This window comes from Asparagus officinalis, chromosome 4 (genome assembly GCF_001876935.1).
Source record: "Asparagus officinalis chromosome 4, Aspof.V1, whole genome shotgun sequence".
Lineage (NCBI taxonomy): Eukaryota > Viridiplantae > Streptophyta > Magnoliopsida > Asparagales > Asparagaceae > Asparagus > Asparagus officinalis.
The window spans coordinates 11873597-11879596 of record NC_033797.1 but is presented as its reverse complement, the minus strand read 5'-3'; positions in this window follow the sequence as shown (position 1 = coordinate 11879596).

Genomic DNA, 6000 nt, shown 5'->3' with positions numbered 1-6000 from the left:
TCAACGCCTAATACGCGTTGCCGGATGCCATGTTCCCGTAAGAAATGGCGAAGTCTATGTATTCAAAGTCATAGCATCAAGTCTAAGAGAAGCAATTCTCTTAGCACAACGTTACATGTGAAACGGGTTTTAATAATTCACATGCTAGCCCGATTCAAACGGTAATCGGTAAAGGCACGTCAAACCCGTTGATGGCTGGGGGTTTGCCAAAAATCCCAAAGCCTATGTCTAACACACATGGCCGGTTAGTCTTTGACCGTAAAAAGGACAAAAGACCACATATTCAACATTGTGGCAGGTTGTTATTAATAACACCATAATCCGTGCCTCACACGCACGGGGAATTTTATCCTGAATCCTAAGTAAGGATAAGTCAACGCCTAACACGCGTTGCCGGTTTAGTCTTTCACCGATTGAAGAAGACACCAGAATCCGAGTCTGGGGATTTTTATCCTGAATCCTAAGTAAGGATAAGTCAGCGCCTAACACGCGTTGCCGGGTAGTCTATTCCCGTGAGAAAGACGAAGTCTACGTATTCAATATCGTAGCACTAAAAGGGTTAACTCTTTTAGCTTAACGTCACATGTGGAACGGACTTAAACAATCCGCATACTAGCCCGACTCAAACGGTAGTCGGTAAAGGCTCATCAAACCCGTTGATGGCTGAGAATTTGCCAAAAATTCTATAAGTGCGAGTCATTGATGCATCAGCTCCGTTAGTTGGTCTCGTGACTCGATTATCCAACAACATTAAAATAAGATCCACAAATGCAGATGATAGGTCAACGCCAGTCAACGCGTTGTGACAAAAAGTCAAACGTTCGACGTTAGAAACCCTAAGGGTCAACGCCGGTCAACGCGTAACCCTAGGTCAACGCCAGTCAACGCGTTGCGACCAAAAAGTCAATGTTCGACGTTCGAAACCCTAGGGTCAACGCCGGTCAACGCATAACCCTAGGTCAACGCTAGTCAACGCGTTGCGACCAAAAAGTCAACGTTCGACGTTCGAAACCCTAGGGTTAATGCCGGTCAACGCGTAACCCTGGGTCAACGCCAGTCAACGCGTTGTGACCAAAAAGTTAACGTTCAACGTTCGAAACCCTAGGGTCAACGCCAGTCAACGCGTTGTGACCAAAAGTCAATATACGATAATCTGAAACCTTAAGTCAGCACAATATGACAGAGATAGTCAATTCAAAGTCAACTCAATGACACGAGCCAAACCCAACTCACCGGTGATAGACTCGAGACTCCGACGACGGCCAAGCGATAAACGCAGCGCGAATGGACTGAAAATCGAAGGAGCCAAGAGTTGAAGCTAACCACAGGTCCTTTATGCCGACTGAAGGCTGGACCAATCACATCCAAAGTATTCCAGCCTCCTCTATAAAAGAAATGAGTCTGGAACGCTTTGGAGGGGGTATCTGTAGGCATCGAAAATTGCCTATAGGTCTCCACGAAAAGCTCAGTGTTAAAGAACGACAATGAACATCACTATCTGGTTCACAGGAGTTCGACTGATGCCGGTGAACGCTTGAGGTGAACCGACGAACTACGTGAGCTGATAGGATTTCGGAATAACGAAGACACAGGCTAATCGAGAACCCCGCGATGTTTACAAAAGGAACAACGCCCTTCGTGTCTCGTTCATTCTATAGATAATCTAACCATTGGAACTGATAGAATTCTTCGTCAGACTTCCAACGCATTTGGAATCACTCAGATCCGAGTTCAGACAAAGAAGTTACAGCGAAAACAGTCAAACGGGCATTGAAAACGTCTCAAAGCTGAACTGAGGCACCTACGGTGTCTCGGCCAAGTCAAGACACCCCAAGGGTGTCTCGGCCAAGCCAAGACACCCCTAGGGTGTCTCAGCGCGGATTCGGGCCCTTTAAGTGGTTTTAACCGCTCCACAACCCCTCATGCCTATAAATACAAGCTTTAGGCCTCAGTTTTTGAGATCTGGAATTTTGGAGAATTGGCGAAGCCCTGCCGGAGTGAAGAGTGATCAAGCACTTCAACGCAAGAGAGTTTCTTCGTCAGATCTACATCACCCGTACCCGATCCTTAGTATTATCCCGTTGTGATAATACTAAGAAGAGCAAATATCTCGCTTTTATCGAGATAGGCGCTTCAAGTTTCTAGATCTCCTCGCGGATCGACGAAGCTCTGGATCAGATCTGATTGCCAGGTAGTCCACGGATATCGACGTCCCCGTCACAGGCTAAAGACCCACGCAAGCAAGAGACGATGAACGGATCTTGTGTTTATTTTTCAAGAAAGTTGTAATTTTTATTTCTTTGTTGTTTGAATTCATTTGTAACGTTTGAAGATTTTAATGAAATCAATGATGAAGGCAACTTTCGACGAAAACATATGCTTTCTGGAAATTCTACATCTTAAGTGTCTAAAATCAAATCAGTTTTTTTTATCGCGACGAAACCACTCGACAACCTACGTCACGTGTTTATTGACCAATCATCCACCGCGGCGGGGGTCCTCGCGTAATTTTGAAGATTCTGGGGAAAGTATAGCACCTTATGGGAAAGTATAGCACATTTTGGCCAAAGTATAGCACTATATTGTAAAGTATAGCACTTTATTAGCAAAGTATAGCACCTTATTGGCAAAGTATAGCACCTTATGTTTTCTAAAAATTCTGCACCTTAAACGTCTAAAATCAAATCAGTTTTTTTCACCGCGACGAAACCACTTGACGACCTACGTCACGTGTTTATTGACCAATCATCCACCGCGATGGGGGGTCCTCGCACAAATTTGAAGCTTATGGGCAAAGTATAGCACCTTATGGGAAAGTATAGCATCTTATGGCCAAAGTATAGCACTATATTGCAAAGTATAGCACTTTATTGACAAAGAATATCACCTTATTGGAAAAGTATAGCACCTTATGCTTTCTGGAAATTCTGCACCTTAAGTGTTTAAAATCAAATCAGTTTTTTTCGCCGCGACGAAACCACTCGATGACCTACGTCACGTGTTTATTGACCAATCATCCACCGTGACGGGAGGTCCTCGCACAATTTTGAAGCTTCTGGGAAAAGTATAGCACCTTATGGAAAAGTATAACACCTTTTGGCCAAAGTATAGCATAATATTACAAAGTATAGCACTTTATTAGCAAAGTATAGCACCTTATTGGCAAAGTATAGCACCTTTTGCTTTCTGGAAATTCTGCAACTTAAGTGTCTAAAATCAAATTAGTTTTTTTCACCGTGATGAAACCGCTCGACGACCTACGTCATGTGTTTATTGACCAATCATCCACCGCGACGGGGGGTCCTCGTGCAATTTTGACACTTAAGGTGCAGAATTTTCAGAAAGCATAATGTGCTATACTTTGCCAACAAGGTGCTATACTTTACCAATAAAGTGCTATAATTTGTAATATAGTGCTATACTTTGGCCAAAAGGTGCTATACTTTCCCATAAGGTGCTATACTATACCCAGAAGCTTCAAAATTGCGCGAGGACCCCCCGTCGCGGTGGATGATTGGTCAATAAACGCGTGACGTAGGTCGTCGAGTGGTTTCGTCGCGGCAAAAAAAACAGATTTGATTTTAGACACTTAAGGTGCAGAATTTTTAGAAAGCAAAAGGTGCTATACTTTTCCAATAAGGTGCTATACTTTGCTAATAATGTGCTATACTTTGCAATATAGTGCTATACTTTGGCCATAAGGTGCTATACTTTTCCATAAGGTGCTATACTTTGCCTAGAAGCTTCAAAATTGCGCGAGAACTCCCCATCGCGGTGGATGATTGGTCAATAAACACGTGACGTAGGTTGTCGAGTGGTTTCGTCGTGGCGAAAAAAACTGATTTGATTTTAGACACTTAAGGTGCAGAATTTTCAGAAAGCAAAATGTGCTATACTTTGCCAATAAGGTGCTATACTTTGCTAATAAAGTGCTATACTTTGCAATATTGTGCTATACTTTGGCCAAAAGGTGCTATTCTTTCCTATAAGGTGCTATACTTTGCCCAGAAGCTTCAAAATTACGCGAGGAACCCCCGTCAAGGTGGATGATTGGTCAATAAACACGTGACGTAGGTCGTCGAGTGGTTTCATCGCGGCGAAAAAAACTGATTTGATTTTAGACACTTAGGGTGCAGAATTTTCAGAAAGCAAAATGTGCTATACTTTGTCAATAAGGTGCTATACTTTGCTAATAAAGTGCTATACTTTGCAATATTATGCTATACTTTGGCCAAAAGGTGCTATTCTTTCCTATAAGGTGCTATACTTTGCCCAGAAGCTTCAAAATTACGCGAGGAACCCCCGTCAAGGTGGATGATTGGTCAATAAACACGTGACGTAGGTCGTCGAGTAGTTTCGTCGCGGCGAAAAAAACTGATTTGATTTTAGACACTTAAGGTGCAGAATTTTTAGAAAGCAAAAGGTGTTATACTTTGCCAATAAGGTGCTATACTTTGCTAATAAAGTGCTATACTTTGCAATATTGTGCTATACTTTAGCCAAAATATGTTATACTTTTCCATAATGTGCTATACTTTGCCCAGAAGCTTCAAAATTGTACGAGGACCCCCCCGTCACGGTGGATGATTGGTCAATAAACACGTGACGTAGGTCGTCGAGTGGTTTCGTCGCGACAAAAAAAACTGATTTGATTGTAGACACTTAAGGTGCAGAATTTTCAGAAAGCAAAAGGTGTTATACTTTGCTAATAAGGTGCTATACTTTGCCAATAAAGTGTTATACTTTACAATATAGTGCTATACTTTGGCCAAAAGGTGCTATACTTTCCCATAAGGTGCTATACTTTGCCCAGAAGCTTCAAAATTGCGTGAGGACCCCCCCGTCGCGGTGGATGATTGGTCAATAAACACGTGACGTAGGTCGTCGAGTGGTTTCGTCGCAGTGGATGATTGGTCAATAAACACGTGACGTTTGTATTATTATTGTTTCTGAAAAACAGCAGTAATATCTATCAATTTGGAAGGACTAATATCCATCAACTTAATTCTTGGTAACATTTTCCCTTCAAACAATTGGGTACAAGCCATAACTAATATCCATCAACTTAATTCTTGGTAACATTTCCCTTCAAACAATTGGGTACAAGAACATAAAAACAACATAAAACAACAAATACACAACACCACTATAAAAATCAACACCATATGCTCCTGCACAGATCTAAGCTACACAATAAACACAAAATGAATTAATATAGTACACAATCAACACAAAATGAATACACCAACCAACACAAAATGAATTTTCCAAGTACACAGATCTAAGCTCCTGCACAACTTCAACATTCACAGAATTTTAACAATAAGAACATAATTACAGCATAAAACAATAAATACACAACACCACTACAAAAATCAACACCCTATGCTCCTGCACAGATCTAAGCTACACAATAAACACAAAATGAATCAATATTGTACACAATCAACACAAAATGAATACACCAACCAACACAAAATGAATTTGCCAAGTACACAGATCTAAGATCCTCACAACTTCAACATTCACAGAATTTTAACAATAAGAACATAATTACAGCATAAAACAACAAATACACAACACCACTATAAAAATCAACACCCTATGCTCCTGCACAGATCTAAGCTACACAATAAACACAAAATGAATCAATATAGTACACAATCAACACAAAATGAATACACCAACCGACACAAAATGAATTTGCCAAGTACACAGATCTAAGCTCCTGCTCAACTTCAACATTCATAGAATTTTAACAATAATAACATAATTACAGCATAAAACAACAAATACACAACACCACTCTAAAAATCAACGCCATATGCTCCTGCACAGATCTAAGCTACACAATAAACACAAAATGTATCTGCCAAGTACACAATCAACACAAAATGTAACCAACCAATAGCCACAAAATGAATCTGTCAAGTACCCAAGCTCATGTGCAACTTCAACATTCAGAACATCCAAGACATATATATTCAGAGTCTACTTCCT